The 18262-nt window shown below is 39.7% G+C and overlaps 1 pseudogene; it reads left to right on the top strand.

The window, feature by feature from the left end:
• LOC131236861 (uncharacterized) overlaps positions 1-18262 on the top strand; it is a 129859-nt pseudogene that overhangs the window by 70214 nt on the left and 41383 nt on the right.

The following is an 18262-nucleotide window of genomic DNA, read 5'->3' as shown; positions in this document are numbered from 1 at the left end:
ATGATGGTGATATAGTCAGTGTCCTCGGGCTTGAATGGCTAAAGACAATGAAGATACTACATAACAAACATGTCAGTTCAACTACATAAAAGAAAATGAAAACTCAAAGCTAATTAACCAAGTGCTATGGTTTCTTACTTGAAACCTACAGCAGAAGACCAGATTCACGAAGTTAGAAATTAGAATGGAAAATCCAAGGTACCAATCCAAATAGGCCTGGAAAAAAAAAAAACTCAATATTCATATTTTTTTCATATCTTAAATAGTGTTAAATAGTATGAAATGAGGTCAATTTAAGTTCGAGTCCTATGAGGCTTTTGCCTTTTCTTGTTTTAGTGAATCGAGCCACGGGCTTGAATTATAGATAGAGTTGCCTGGAAATGCAAAGGTTATTTACAGATGTTGTGTAATTGGTTTGGATAAATAGCGTAGGTTTCCTTGGTTACACTTGCAAAATGTAATTCTCAGCCCATTTAGTAAACGGGTCATGCTTGCGCTGATCTAACCTGACTCATGCCACTAATAGTCATAATCGGAAGTGGGCATGAGCTTGGTCCAGGAATCAAGTTAAAAGCTTTCATACTTGGGCTAGTCCAGGCCTACTACTTAATTGGAACTGAACTGATTACCTGAATCACTGGCAGATAAAATAGCTCCGAGCCCAGATAAAGCCTTATGGAATTTTCATGATTTTAGTAATCCTTCTTGATGTGCTTGTAGGGTGAACTGCTGGATCAGCTTGGTCTACAATAGTGCAAATGATCCATCATCTTGGTGGCTAGGATTTCCCAATCCAAAGCATGATTCGAAGCAAGTGATCGAAAGCATGATTCAAAGCATGATTCGAAGCTGATTTGAAGCTGGAGCAAATGATCGAAAGCATGATTCAAAGCATGATTCGAAGCTGGAGCAGTAGCACAATTTCAAAGCATGATTCGAAGCAAGAATGGAACCTTGTTGGAAGGATCACAACTAAGATTTGGATATTGCATTTTGGATAGTCTTGAAAACCCAACTAATACTCCAAATTCTAATGATAGACTTTCCTTATAATGTTGATGTTAATATGATATAAATCGCACCAGTAGATACTAGAATCACTCTCCTAGGCTAAAGCCAATCAATATTCAAAATATTCACATCATCCATAGTATCATATGTATGGCCTGCAGCCCATATATATGCTTCAATCCATAGTAACCAAAATAAGCTACTTGAGGCATAAGTAGCTTATGTAAATTAACTTGCAATCCAAACACCCCCTTGTTGTCTATTTCCGATCTACCTTGCCAAATTAGTCTGATTGGATTGAATAGCACAATTAATACAGATTTGCTACTGGATTAGAGTCGTTTCATTGGATTGAGTAGCATAATTAGCATGGATCACAGACTAAGAACAATTCCCCTAGGGGTTTTTATTATAGGAAGGATACAAGCTTAGGATTTTCGAGGAAAATGACATTAGGAGAACAACATGAGGACAGAAGAATTAAGTGTCCCACCCTATCATGGATGGGACCTACCCACTGCAGCACAATTAATACAGAAGCACAGTTAATACAAGCTTAGGATTGAATAGCACAATTAATACAGAAGCTGGATTTCATCACCTTTTCTAACCTGATATGGAAAGATATGACTGCCAAAAAAATCAAGGTACCAGTTAATCATTTGAAAGAAAAACACAAAAAATAAATAAATAATAAAAATCCATTTTTATAGCAATAACTATTCTGTTTCAATTAAAAACAAAACAATAACAACAATAGCAACAGAGCATAAAATCATACCAATAGGAATTACTAAGATGTTGTTGAAACTCTAGATTCCATCAAAATTTCCAATCTGGCCATTAAGACACTAAACACAATTCAACTATTTGAGAACATAAATATCCATTTCAAAAAAAAAAAAAAAATCATAAAAACCAACAGAAAAAAATATGATTACGTTGCTCAAATGCTACCTGCACAATGTTATCAATCTGACACTGAAAATAATAATCTTCACAAAAAAAAAAAAAAAAACTGACCTGGATCCACATCCAAATCCAGACCCAAACCCATATCCGTACCCTGAGCCAGATCTTGAACCCTTACCATAGCCTGACCTATAACTGCTTCCTGATCCGGAACCATGTCCTAATCCCGAGCCAGAACCGTTGAATCCAGATCCAGATCTGGACCCATGCTATGGTTGCTTCGTTAAAGGAGGGATTGAAGAAGGGAGAAAGAGGGCTGCACGGCTAGGGTTGCATTGAGAGAGAGAGAGAGAGAGGCTGCACAGGGCGTCTGGTGGCAGGGATTGAGGGAGACGGCTGCTCGTAGAAGTTTAGGGAGAGAGAGAGGGCTGGACGGCCAGGGAACAACACCCTTTTAAGCGGCCGTGTACACGCTCGGCCACAATGAAACCGGTATCACCGGTTTCCCACGTTAAAACATCAGCCGTTAGATGCAACCGCCTCCATCCGACGGCCAGCAAGCTGACAGCGCTCGACCTTACGGAGTGCTGTGGTAAGGTCGAGCGTATAGTACCTTTTCCCATGGGCCTCAAATATCCAATAGGTGGGTCGCATCAATGGGCCGCTCCAATGGGCCTCACACAAATGGGCCACAAATACATCAAGTGGGCTGCATCACATGGGCCTCAACAATCGGGATTTATATACATTAGGTGGGCCCACAGTAACATTTATTTTCCATTCAATCTAAAAGGAATCATATCGAAAGATCATTTGGATCGAACCACAAATAGCAGTGAGGATAATGATTTCCACTGTTGAAACTCCACAGGGCCCACCATAGCATTTATTTTCCATCCAATCTGTTCATATAGTCACAAGGACTTGATTAAAGAGGAAAACAAATATCATTTTGATCCAGAACTTATGTGACCCCAAACTCTTGCAACGGTGGACGTTCAATCCTTCACTGGTTTTATAGTGTGGTCCACTTGATAGATGGTGCCGATAAAGCACATGCATTATGGTGCATCCCACCGTCCAACAATCTGGACGGTGGAGATAAAACACATGAATTATGGTGTGGTCCATGGTCCAGATGGACGGACAGCGTGGATGTGAAACAAATACATCATGATGGTTCACCGTCCAGCCATTTAGACGGTTGGAATAAAACACATAAATCACCACGCTGCACGTACGGCAGCTGTACGTCAGGGGTTCCACCAGATCTAACACATACTTCAAGATGGGCCTCACATGCACCGTCCAGACCGACGGTGCGTATATAAGACATATAAATCAAGGTAGGGCCCCACTCCACACGTGCAACACGTATGGGTGGGCCCCACCGTTAGAAAAACTGACGAACGGCTTGGATATCATATCATGATGGAGCCCACACGATTTGCTGGCGTCAGGAGGTGGGTCCCTAGTGCAGCACGTGCCGTATGTACACCGGCCAATTTCCTTCCTCAGGAGGTGGGTACCACGTGAGGCCCACCAGATATATATGTTTGTGTGTGTGTGTGTGTGTGTATATATATAGGGAAAAGGTACTATGCGCTCGACCTCACGGGTCCCTCCCATGAGGTCGAGTTGTATGGGCCCCACCGTGATGCGCTTCAAACATCTACCCCATCAGTCAGATGCACCATTCCATCATGGGCCTAGGTCTCAAAAATCAAGTCAATCCGTGACTTGTGTGGGCCACACCAGATATAGAAGTGGGGAGGGGCCGTGTACCATTAAAACATTCATAATCAGTTTTTTGGGCCCACCGAGATGCTTTTTGCAAATCCAGCCCATCCATTATGTGTGTCCCACTTGGATGAGGGTTCAGACCAAGTTTCAGCAGCATTAAAAACTCAGGTGGGCCCCACCAAGTGCTTTTATATGTTTTAACGGTGTTTTCACATGCTTTTAGATGGTATGGCCCACCTGAGTACCGTATACAGCTGATTTTTGGGATTTCCCATAATTTAGAGGGGAACCATCAAATGCACGGTGTTGATGGTCGACACGCATCACGATGGGGCCCACATAGGGCTTATCGTGAGGTCGAGCGCATAGTACCCTTTCCCATATGTGTGTGTGTGTGTGTGTGTGTGTGTGTGTGTATGTATGTATGTATATATATATATAATGTATTATTATTATTATTATTATTATTTTAACACCGACCAGCATCCAGCCCTGGACAGGTGGCCTAATTGAACAGAGAGATAAAACACTTTCATCATGGTGGTCCCACATTCAGTGGGCCACACGAGTTAGATCAAGATGATATTTGTATTTACCTCCGTCTAGGCCTAATCACTAGACGATATGGACCATACATTAAGGTGGGATTCCTAGCGAATTCAGATGGCCGACATGGTTAGAGTACATCATGGTGGGTCGATCTCAACTGTCCAGATCTGCTGGATGGTACAAATACATCAAGGTGGGTCACATCAGAGTGGGCCACCACTAGATCAAACTGATACTTGTGATTTCCTTCATCTAAGGCCTACCAAAAATCCAGCAGCAAGGTGAGCCACATTCCAACACCAAAATAGAAAGAGAGAGAGAGAATAAAGAAAAAAAGGGAGAGAGATCGGTGGAAATGGGAGGGACCCCGCCACTATGAGCCTTCCCTATACAATGCATACGTCAAGATGGGTCCCACCAATGTGGGCCCTTAAATCACAAAAAAGGTAAATACAAGATCACCCACCTTAGATCTCTTCCTGGACTTCTTCTTCCACCGATGCGTCCTAGAGCTCCAAGGAAACAAGATTCAATGGTCGAGATTGATTTTGGAGGGTGGAGATGGGAGGTAGGAAGGTGGGCCACACATGGCTTCTCCATGGAAGCCAAACGTTGGGTGCTCTCATGGGGTTGCTTGAGAGAAAATGAGAGGATGAGAGAGGGACTGATGTAAGAGAAGTGATGGGAGAGAGGGATGGTGAGTGATGGAGTGAAGGGTACTTGACATGTAAGGGAGAGAGTTGACTTTAGGGATGTGTGTTGGTACTTGGGGATGGGATGTTGTACTTGACATGTGAGGTGATTGATGGGACATTTATCTTGGGTTTTGCAAAGTGCGGTGTTTTCCTTGAAGTGAATGCGGGCCCACATCTCTTGGCCCAAGTATCGCATCGGCGTGCGAGATGCGGTGTTGGAATCGTAGCGACGATGCAGTCGTAAGGGTATAAGTCTCGGGTCGAGCCGACTCTAGAATACGGGACACGAATCAGGATCACTCGCAAATGCCGATAACAGATCGCGAGTCGCCGGAATTTGACTGGGAGGACCGCGGAGGCATATGGAACGGTACGGGCTTTACAAAAATACTCCTCCTTTTCACTGTTGTGCTTTTCCTCTCCCTTTTTAACTGTTTGCTTTTTCTCTCCCTTTCCACTGCAGCTTCACTGCCGTTGCTTTCACCCCCTTTCCTCACCTCGTTAGAAAGACCAGAAAAAACCTTTTTTGTGGGCCCCCCTTATCAACATTTCATCTTCTTCTAAAAATGGTTAGTCCAGTGAAGAAAGCACGCACCACAGGTATATTTTAAACTCAATTGGGCCCATATTGAATGTATCAAGTATAGGAAACGGATTGGCTACTCCCCTTGACACCAACCCCGTTGCTGGTGGTCGGTGCTCTGTGGACCCCACCATGATATATGTGTTTCATCCATTCCGTTCATCCATTTTTAAAGTTCATTTAAGGGCTTTATCCTAAAAATAAGAGGGATGTAAATCTTAAATGTACCACAATATAAGAAAACAATAGTGATTGGATATTCATCATTTAAATCCTCCTGAAGCCCACTGTACTGTTTATCTGAAATCCAATCTGTTTTTTACGTCATAAAGACCCAAATGAAGGCTAAAAACAAAGATCATCTTGATCCAATACTTTTATGGACACCGAGAAGTTTTTAATGTTCATTAAACATTGTTTCCTGTAATGTGGTCCAATTGAGATCAGGATATACCTCATTTTTTGTATAATATCATAAAATGATTTATAAAAATAGATGGACGGCATGATTGAAACATATACATCATGATGGGGCCCACAGAGCACCATACACCAGCCATTGGCTGGTAGCAGGGGGAGTAGCCAATCTGTTTCGTGTAGTATATCCACGCCGTCCATCCGTTTTTCTATCTAATTTAAGGGGTTGAGCCCCAAATTGAAGCATATCAAAATATCAAGTGGATCATACCATTGAAGCATATGAAAATATGAAGTGGATTATACCACGAGAAACAGTGAGCATAATGATTTTCATGTTTGCCCCGCTGATTTTCTAGTTTGTCCCACTCAATTTCATATTTGCCGGAAGTGCACGGGTGGATGTATAGCACACTTGGTAATTTTGGTGGATGATGAAATGAACTTTATACTTTGTCCCACTATATTTTCAATTTGTCTCGCTCAATTTCCAGTTTGGCCCGCTCAATTTCCAGTTTGGCCCGCTCTATTTTCGGTTTGTTCCGCTCAATTTGTAGTTTGGCCCACTCAATTTGCAGTTTGGCCCACTCACTTTCCAGTTTGTCCCGCTCAATTTCCAGTTTGGCCTGCTCATTTTTCAATTTTGCCCACTCAATTTCCAGTTTGTCCCGCTCAATTTCCAGCTTGTCTAGCTCAATTTCCAGTTTGGCCCGCTCAATTTCTAGTTTGTCCCCCTCAAATTTCAGATTAGACCTCTCAATTTCCTGTTTGTCCCGCTTAATTTTCATTTTGGCCCGCTCAATTTCCAGTTTGGCCCGTAGTATATCCACACCGTCCATCCGTTTTTTCATCTAATTTAAGCGGTTTAGCCCTAAATTGAAGCATATCAAAAGATCAAGTGGATCATACCATAGGAAACAGTGGGCATAATGATTTCCACCATTGAAACCATAGTGGGCCCAACAGTGATGTTTGTTTGTTATCAAACCTGTTCAAAAGATCATACAGACATGGATTAATAGAATAAGTAGCCTAACGTGCTTTTTTTATTGTCTATATAAATTGGCGTACCTAATCACTATTTGTGAACAAAAAAGAGTTTATATTCTTTAGCACACATATAAATATCGTGATCAAGTATACCTTTCAAATGATGCAAAATCTTTTTCCCTACTTGTAGATGAATCTAACTTAGAAATTTCATGTGGTAGTTAAGTAAATCGACAATATACAAGATGTTTAGACAACTTAAAGCCCTTTAGGATCTATTAGATTGTTTTTCTTGTCGTTGCTCAATTTCAACGTAATTTCCATGAGTATGCACACTAATTTAAAAATTTTTATCTCAAACATTTTTTGAGTTTCATGAATATACGTGTTCTCAAATGTAAAAATTACATCATCTATTTAATTTATCCTGATTCAATATTTGTCATTTCAATTTTACGAAGTAGCCTTTATAAACTCATCAGCCATAACACTATCATTGTCTGTGAATATTAGATCACCAATGTATAAGGATGTCAATAATACATCACCATGGTCATTATGTTAACATGGATAACATGGTCATTGGGATAACTTGTTTGTTTGTTATCAAGCCTATTCATAAGTTCATACATACACTGTTTTCAATTATGTCTGATTTTATCCACTATGTTTATCTTGTGAATTTTATGTTTGATACGTTTTTCAATTCATCTCTGCAGGCGACGAATATTCTGCCATAATCTCCAACCCAACATCTAGATGTACACTGACATGGTGGTTTGACAAGGTGAAGGGTGGAGTGGAGAAGCACGGTAGTCGCCTAAATTTGTTTAGGCAATTCCCTTTCTCGTTTCTATTGCATATTACATCCTTTAGATTTATAGGGGCTCTATGTCACCTTCTTCTTGTAAGATACAAAGGTGATCTAGTATTTGAGATCAGGGGGAGGCGATTGCAGTTTACCGAGATGGACTTCGCCCTCATTACCGATCTTAAGACTGCAGATCTTACTATACCAAAGATTTCTTACACTACGAGTACATTAAGAGACAAATATTTCAAAGAAGGTACTATATTAAATAAGCACTTAATGGATGTGTTTGAGAGATTAGTTGACACCAATAAGCATGGGGATGTCGTGAAGGTTGTCTTACTTCTAGTTGTGAAGTACTTTCTTAGGGGAACCGAACCGAAAGTCAGGTGCAACATGGATTATATTCGCCTAATGGACCTGCTAGATGATTTCTATAGGTATCGCTGGGGTAGTTTGGGATATAATACAATGTCGCAAGGAATCAAATCTGTCGTTCCTGCATCAAGTTCCCCTCGGTACACTATATATGGGTGCGTCCTTCCTCTACAAGTAAGAACACCTTTTATTTGTCCATATGTTTTCCCTCTATAATCAATTTTGGATTTTTAACTTGGTGCAATTTCATTCTAACAAGTATGGGTAATAGAGAGATTATCGACCATACAAGAGTGTGTTGTTTTGTATTTTCCCCATCAAATTCCACGCTTCATTCAATATCGAGGCTGGAAGGGTTGAAGGTACACGAGAATACATACTATTTTTGAGAGTAGAGCTGTAAGTTTATATATATCTCTTCCATTTACTTTACTTAACTTGACGTATACGCTTTTATATTTAACATTACTCTTTGTTCTTTTAGAGACATCAGTAATAATGAAATTAGAACCAACACTACGAGAATGAGAAACGGATGCCGTTAGCTCGGTGGCTGACAGTTTTCAGGTGAGATGTTATGAAAAATGAACTATATTTTATTGGCTATTGTAAAGTTATCCTTACTCTGACATATCCATTTATACATTTGGTAGCTCACTGAGACCTAGGAAGATGACGAGGAGGGTAATGAGATTGATCATGAGGAGGATGACGAGTCAGATGATAACGATGAGAAAGGCATGGAGGGAGAGGGATCGAGGGTGGGTATTATGAAGAATGTTATTTTTATGGAGGAATTTCAAATTGAGAGGGAAGAGTTAAAGAAGGAGAGAGAGGAATTGAAGAAGGAGAGGGACGAATTGAGAAAAGAGAGGGAAGAGATAAGGAGGAAAGAAGCAATGTTTGATGAAAGAGAGATGGTACTGAAGGAGAAAGAACAATTGAAGAGGGAAAAGGATTTGTTTTTCGTGGAGAAGAAAAAGTTAGCGAATGAGAGGGAGGAGTTTAATAAGGAGAATGATGGTAGTCGTACACAGAAGGGACGTTTTGTAATGGAGGAGAAGGGTGAGGAGTTGAGGAAGAGAGGAGAAGTAAATGATATTGACGATAAAGAACTTGAACATGGGGATCTGGATGTACAATCGTATAGTAATGCCAAAGGTAATATATTGAATGCATCCACTTCTCATCCCGTTTATGAAAGAAGAACCAAAATGATACCGAAGCCGTCATATTACAAGATGTCTCCGTACTTGTCCCTTTCTGCATTCGATACAACCCATGGGGCGGTTCCCGAACCCAAGCAAGTAACCGCTTTTGCTACTTCTCCGATACCATTTCCTCTACATATGGATCCTTTCAGAGTACTATCTGCGCTGGAGGTGAAAGAGGCAACGGACTGGTATGAAGCTAACAAGGACATACCAGCATGCAAATGGTTCAATACGATATGGATGAAGGATGCATGGGTTGATAGCGAGGTAAGCATTACTAATTTATTCTCTATATGCATTGATTAACATATAATTATTTGTTATATTAATGTATGACTAAATTATTCTATCCTATTAATTAGGCTATCGACACATACATCGAGTTCCTTGAGAAAAGGCATAACGACCTTTCAATAGTATATCCTCAGGATTGTAAGTTTTGTCCTACGTATTTTATAGTAACTGTTTATTTCGCTAATCCTTAATCTATTTGAAGATTTTATTTTCTCACATGTATTGAACTTTGATCATTTTTGTATCAGCAAAGCCTTGAGGGGTGTTTGCCGGTTTTGATCGCATATCGGGCCTCCAAATCGGTATCAGAACGGGTCGAGCTAATAGGTCAGCTGACCATGGCCTATGCAATTACCAAGCAGCAAGATAAACCATAAGTTAAAGCGATTTGGTGTTATGAACGGGTAATGCACTCGTCACAGAACATCATCTCTTACTGTAATGTGTTTTATCATGTTTTGACTAATATATTAATTTGTGAAGCATGGACAGGTATATGCGCCTATAAATCATGAAAATTCACATTGGTTTTTGTTGGTCATCTATCCTAGAGTAAGAGAAATCGTTGTTGTGGATAGCTAATGCACAAATGTATTGTCAAAGTACGAGCAGCAAATGAAGAACATGACTGATGCACTCCCCATTCTCTTCCATGCCACTAGAGATAGTATTGCACTTGAAGGGAAGAAGTGGACCGTCAGAGTGGATGAATCTGCACTGAAGCAGCACAATGGTAATGACTGCAGCATATCCGTAATGAAATTCATCGACATATTGTGTAGTGGTCTCACCTTAGCGGGAACAGACATGCAAAAATTCGTCGGCGATTGGAGGAAGTCAATAGCATATGATTGCTTGTCTCTGGTCCATAAATGATATTTGTCCAGGGCATAGGAGGAATTTTGGAAAGATGTTGTATTATATGATGTATTAATTTCATTATGTTGTATGAGGTTTACAGTAATCTTGTAGTGAAGAAAAATTTTCATGTCTGTGCATTTCAGTCCAAGTTTCTTCTTTAATACGATGGCCTTGTGAGGGTTGATCTGAGGGATGGGTTGACTGCAAAAGGGTTGATTAAAACTATGTTGGGTTATCTTGCTAGTACTGAAATCATTATGCCAGCTAGCAAGATAACCCAATATAGTTTTAATCGGCCCTTTTGCAATCAACCCGTCCCTTGGATTAACCCTCTCAAGGCTATCGTGATTAGAGAAAGAACTCGGATTGAAATGCACAGACATGAAAATTTTGGTGCATGGGTGGATATATAGCATACTCTGTAATTTTTGTGGATGATAAAATGAACTTTATACTTTGTCTCACTATATTTTGAGTTTGTCTCGCTCAATTTCTAGTTTGACCTGCTCAATTTCCAATTTGTCCTGCTCAATTTCTTGTTTGGCCCGCTCAATTTCCAGTTTGTCCCACTCAATTTCCAGTTTGGCCCGCTCAATTTCTTGTTTGGCCCGCTCAATTTCCTGTTTGGCCCACTCAATTTCATACGTTGTCCCACTTAATTTCCAGTTTGGCCCGCTCAATTTCATACTTTGTCCCGCTCAATTTCCAGTTTGGCCCACTCATTTTTTAATTTGGCCCGCTCAATTTCCATTTTGTCCCCCTCAATTCCTCCATGCTACAAGTTCTCCAGATGCAACTAACTGAAAAATGATGAAAACATGTCATTCGACATAAATCATTATTCATGCTTCAAAAAATCAGTACAGTGCAAGGTTTCTATCTACATAAATTACTACCAAGGCTAGGTATTGTTGTCGGTCGCAGAATTTGGTCAGTTGTTGTCTTCATCTACGACTTTGAAGATTTTCCTTTCTGTTTTCATATTCTACTTAAGTGTCGACATGGATTTGCGAACGGTGGAAATGTGCGGTCTTGATTTAGGCCTATTACAGATTCAATGGAGTGCCTGAGAAGCACTTCCCTTGCAACCAAATAGCATTTACCAAAGGCTACGTACTATCATGAAGTTGATAGCAGTAGAGGATTTCTGAAGAGGTCTTCTCTCATGAAGTTCCAACCAGCATGATGTTCATGCAGTGACACACAAATGGTAGACATCAATATGAAATGTGCAGCCAGCACCAAGGCAGAAATGATCAGGTAACATTTCGAACACAGGGACAACAACAACGACCCACTTACAACAAGAACTAGTGCACTGCAATAGGAACTAGATCGAGTTGGAAAGAAAATAGCATATTTAGAATTTCCAACAACATTCTCCAAAGTGTAGTCCAGAAGCCTTGTATACCAATAAATTTCCTGAGATTTGCCCATTCTCTCTGTATTTTAGTGAGAAATAAAGCATGGAACAAATATGTTTTTAAAGAACATATTGCCCAAAGTACACTTTTTAGGTTATTTACCTGGAACAATTGGATGACAACATGTTGAAGCAATATAAAAAAACTACATCAAATTTCTATGGAAGGTTTAAAATTTTAAGAAATCTATGATGGTAGAAACTTATGGCAGTTGCATGTGCATTTAAATTCACTTTCAACAACACATCTAATAGGTCTTAAGTACAGAACATACCTCTCAATGCAATGTGCTTATTGGAACGAATATTTCAAGCATCATTCAAAGCATTCCTCAGAAGATCCATAAAATATTCCTTTGGGACACCTCCATAGTTTAGTAGTGAAATTAAAGTCTCATTTAGGTACGTTTTCCTTGGCTGGTTGCTAAAAAATACAAGCACTAAAAGCAAACAAGGTCCTGTATTATTATTCACACAGCAAATTCAAGAACACATAACCCCAACTTCTCACCCTAATAAAATTCCAAATACTCCCAACAAGGATGAAATTTATTCATCTTCGTATCAATCCCTAGTGGGGATGGCTAAAATGGAGGGTGTGTACTAATCGATGATATATACGTATAAAACAATCATATATGTAAAGTCGATTATATCGACATATCATCGATATCATCGACGTAAGTCATCGATAATATCGACAATATGTTGATAATATCGAATCTGGATGACAATTGTCCAGCAAGATTTGCTGCATTGCCATATAATGTCGATATATCGAGATACTATCGATATATCGACATGTTGTAGATAATATCGAATTATAGCTGTTAGTGTCCAGCAACCAACACCAAAAATTCCACATTTTCTCAATATATCGACAAGTTATAGATAAAATCGATGATGACGATGGATACATTGACGACATGTCGATGATATATACGTATAAAACAATCATATATGTAAAGTAGATTATATCGACAAATCATCGATATCATCGACGTAAGTTATCGATGATATCGACATATCATCGATGTAAGTCATCGATAATATTGACAATATGTCGATAATATCGAATCTAGATGACAATTGTCCAGCAAGATTTGCTATATTTCCATATAATGTTGATATATCGAGATATTATCGATATATCGACATGTTGTAGATAATATCGAATTATGGCTACTGGTGTCCCGCAACCAACACCAAAAAATTCCATATATGCTCGATATATCGACAAGTTATAGATAATATTGACGACGATGGATACATCGACGACATGTCGATGATATATACGTATAAAACAATCATATATGTAAAGTCGATTATATCGACATATCATCGATATCATCGACGTAAGTCATCGATAATATCGACAATATGTCGATAATATCGAATCTGGATGACAATTGTTCAGCAAGATTTGCTGCATTTCCATATAATGTCGATATATCGAGATATTTTCGATATATTGACATATCAATATATCGACATGGTGTAGATAATATCGAATTATGGCTGTTAGTGTCCAGCAACCAACACCAAAATTTCCATATTTGCTTGCTATATCGACAAGTTATAGATAATATCAACACCATATTGTCGATATATCGACTAATAGTCGATAATATCGATTATAGATTTCACCTGTCCAGCGAGTTGACCGTTCAAATTCCTATATTCTCGATATATCGACAACTGGTCGATATATCGTTGATCACACATCGATATATCGACAAGTTGTAGATAAAATTGATGACGCATTCAAACTGTGCATTAACTACTTTCACCAACTATCCTTTATTACACTCCAAAAGCATTTCTTTGCACTCCTAAAACGTTCCATCCACTTCATGTCCAATGGATTTCTCCACATAAGCAACCTTCCAGTTTGAGGGATTTCTTCTAAGACGATCTCAGTAAGATTTTGTTCATTGTAATTAATATGAAATGTTGAGTTTGTCGATGATGGAAACCCTTTTTTACCTTCATTTCTTCTATTTTTCAAATTGTCAACCGGATTTTAGCTTCTTTATTCAAGTTGAAAATGGAAATAGAGTTGTTGAAGTAAATGATCATACACCCGATTAGAAATCACCCACAATCCAAGATCCCATAAGAACAACCAGCAATGATAAACAGAAGAAGTCCTGATAACTAAATACTTTGCATTATGTGAAAAGCATGATAAGAAACTCCTAACAAATCTTGAAGCATTGATGTAACACCCCTAAGTAGTGAAAAGAGGGAGAGCTAGTCTTAGCCCAAGAAGAAAAGCTTAAGCTCCAAATGGTTTTAGTTTCATAGGAGATACCCCAAAAGCTGGACCACACAAGCAACCGTCTAACAAGCATTTACTCACCAAGTACAACTTTCCTTGAAATGTCATGGTATAAGATTATTTGGACTACAAGATCAAACCAGACCATAGAGTAGGATCTAACAAGTTACTTTCAACAAATTGGAAATCATTTATCAACAAAATTTTATCTTCTAATTGAACTTATTTCTATAATTCTTTTAGTTGTTTAGACAGCTATAATTCCTGTAGGTCATTACTAATAAATTATTAGAATTATAAATCCACAATCAAATAAGATAACTAAGGCATTGTAGACCATTTCTAAAGGAACTAGAAATTAGAAATCAAAACATCTCCATCATTAATAATTTTCAATGAGATATTAAGAATCATTGTCTAACATGCATGACTCTTAAGAATTTTTAATGAGATTGCCATAATCATTTTATGGTCGTGTGAATAGATGTGAATGGAGCTGATTTCATATACAGGTGGCATGTTCGTATGAACTATGGTATGGTACCACAACTTGTGCTACCTTGCCCATGCAGAGTGATTCACTCAATCATTAGATGATTTATATAGATACATCAGTTCACTGTTCAATGATAAATCATGAATTGGACAGTTATATATATTCTCAATTTCAAGTTTACTTTATCATTTCCTTTGTTTAAAACAGGCAATATCATCGCAACAGATAATGGCCAAGGATAAAGGAAAAAAGCCTATGGTTGGAGAGTCATCCAGGGGAGGTCGTACAAAAATCCGATCAAGACCTAGTATAGAACGGTTAGAGGAACGGACTTCCCCGACTGAGTCGCAGGCTAGGCGAGCTCGTACTCACAGGAGTGCTCCAATTCAGGACCCCCTCCACCAAACCAACCGGAACAACTGATCCCGCAGGTTCCTCCTCCTCCTGTGAACATGTACGACAAAATATCGCGCCCGAAAAATTGTATATGAGAAAAAGGTCGATTGAGTGTGCATCCAGCAGTTTGGGATTCCACAGATTTTGGAGAATGATGGGTGGAGTAACCTCTTAGATTTTGGAGGGACGGTTAGAAACGAGCAAGTGATCACATTTCTATCATACTATCACTCGCCGGTAATGCACCCTGCTTCATTTCAGGTGACCATTGGAGAGACAACCACCACCATTAATACTGGGGTGGTTGCACAGCTTTTAGGGATTCTAGCCACAGGTCGAGGCTTAACGGATCACGACATTGATGACCCAGCTGTGCGGGTAGAAATGACGAAGTATTTTTGTAAAGGACAGAATGTTCCTTGGCATAAGGGTAATGCACTGAGAGCAACACACTTGGAAGACAAGTACAAGGTGCTACACAGTATCTTCACATGGAATGTTTATCCGAGGGACTCGAACAAGTCTGACATTACTTTGTATATGTTAGATATTCTATACAACATCTGTCATGGTATACGTTTGTGTCTGCCCACCATCATTACTCAAATAATTGCCGACAACATAGCAACCACGAGAAGCACGACCATTCCATTCCCATACCTATTATGTTTACTCTCCCACCATGTTGGCCTAATGCCCACCACTAACTGACCAAGACCCGTTTGTATGTTTACACAAAACAATACTAAGCGCATGAAACTGGGGACGAAAGGGGCATCAACATCAATAGCGCACAGTAAAGATTTTGAGAGGGAGATAAAAGCAGAGGCAGCGAAGATAGAGGTTGAAGAGATGGATGCAGCTAGGACAGAGGCAGCCGACACCAACTATCCTACAGAAGGAAAGCAATGTGGGTGCCACGGCCCTCACATGTGAGTACTGGAATCCAAGAATGGGGTACTACAGAGGCTGTCGGCGCTGGATTCGGCGATCGGAAATTTTGTGAGCCCGGTTTCCGAGTTTGGGGCGTGACGAGAATGGTATCAAGCGGGTCGAGCGTAAGATTGACAACCTTATTGCCACAATCACCAACCAGCATGATGATGTCGCTCCACCGGATGGCGATCCGTCCAGGTAGACTGGATTTAGTCATGTCTGTTGGCTTGTGCACACATTATCTTTTTGGGATGCCAAGCGATTTGGATATTATTTTCGAACTGTTTCTTTAGATAATGGCGTGAATTTTACTTTGACTGATGCAGGGGACATTGATTTTAGTACCCAAACTTGGGGTACTTATTTTGATTACAATATGTGGTGTTATGATGAAATTTATTTATGCACTTCATTTTCTCAATTTCATTTACCTTTCAAATGTTGATGTTGCTCAATGGTGTGCATTACGCCACGGCAATCTCACTTCCAAATTGAGCGATATGACATGTTGATGATACCTGATTGATTGAGTTTTTCCAATTTTTTATATTATGATTTGATTAGACAGTTTTGCAGTTTTGTCATTGAAAAATCTTTGAACTGGGGGTTATTTTAAAAATCCAAACATGATGGGACCCAAGACAAGTACATGTCGTTATGGCCTATTGTGCTGAGCTCATGTTCTTTTTATAATACATCAAAGATAGTGCTTTTAGTAAATTTGTCAAGAGAGAGGTATTTATAGTAGTTCATTCTTTTATATGCTTTTTCACCTCATTCCTCTCTTTTGGTGGATACATGCTTTATTTGCTACTCGTTGGACAACTTCTATTGCTTTATCGAGTTGGCTCCCATATAGAAGTACTTTGGTACGCAGTTGTTGGAAATTACTCATAAATTGAATATGTGGCACAATTACAAACTATGTATCATCTAAAGTACATAAATTACACGATATGCTATACACCGGGTATGGAAAACTTGCATGACCGGCGATTATGCCTGGTTTGTTTGCATCGCCCACACTTGACTGTTTTCAATTCCTCTCCACGCGATGAAATTCTAAGCTTTTTGGGTCTTCCAGCTGACCTCCTCTGCCTTGGGGGTTTAATCTGCGCACAATACTCCTTCATCCCCGCTGAAATTTCCCACTCGGTATTGTCGCGTACTAGATACAATGATTCACTATACGTGGCCAGATAATTATGCGCCATGTAGAATGGGGAGCAGTATGAGTAGTGAGGAAGATTGCAGTTTATGCAGGCTAACAGGACATGCATACAAGGGTACTCCTTCACGCCAAACTCACGACATGTACATGAAAACTCACTGAGTTTCACCGTATCATTATAATCTCCAACGACATAGTACCCATCTCGAGAAATAGCACAGCAGCGAACATCTCGCGCCTTCTGCATGATATCCTTTAACTGTTTCTCCACCTATGGTGTCAATGGACCCACAAATGATGCTGCAGATTCTCGTCTCTTGTAAAACAATTCCTGTATCTTCAATATTACAGCCTCTATCAATTTCGTAACGGGGTATTCGCGTGCTTCTTTGAAAAGGGCATTAACGCACTCAGAAATGTTTGTCATGACCAAGTTGAATCTTCTTCCTAGAAAGTGCGAAGATGCCCATCTCTCGTACCCTATTTCTGTCAGCCATGCATGTACTGGGGGATTAGCTATTTCGATATCATGCATTATTTTTTCAAATTTGGCCCTCCTGCAAGTCTTCACAGCCATCCAGTAATATATCTCCAACGACTTGTCCTCAAAAGTGTCCACCAAGTTTCCGTAGATGTGGTACGTGCAATACCCATGGATTGCACGCGAGAAGACTTGGGGAACCTCTTTCATTAGACCTTTATGTCGATCGAATATAATGACAAGACCCTCCACAAACCATAACACATCGTTAAGGTAGGTAAGGAACCAATTCCAACTACTGTTATTCTCTGATTCCCCGATGCCAAACGTAACTGAAAATATATGATTGTCCCCATCTAAAGCTGTGGCGATGAATAGTACACCCTTGTATTTGCCCTTTAAGTGTGTCCCGTCAATGGCCAATACCCTCCGCAATGATTTCTAAAAACTTCGAATGCATTGTCCGAGAGCTACAAAACATCTCTCGAACCTGCAAGTCTGTTGGTTAACAAGCACGACAGTAACTGTCCCTGGGTTGGCCCTCAACTCATGCAAATACAACGGGAGTTGATTGAATGAGTCTTTATAAGACCCCGTCACGTGATTAATTGGAAGCTCCC

This window comes from Magnolia sinica, chromosome 2 (genome assembly GCF_029962835.1).
Source record: "Magnolia sinica isolate HGM2019 chromosome 2, MsV1, whole genome shotgun sequence".
In the NCBI taxonomy this organism is placed as follows: Eukaryota; Viridiplantae; Streptophyta; class Magnoliopsida; order Magnoliales; family Magnoliaceae; genus Magnolia; species Magnolia sinica.
This window is presented reverse-complemented; position numbering and strand designations above follow the sequence as displayed.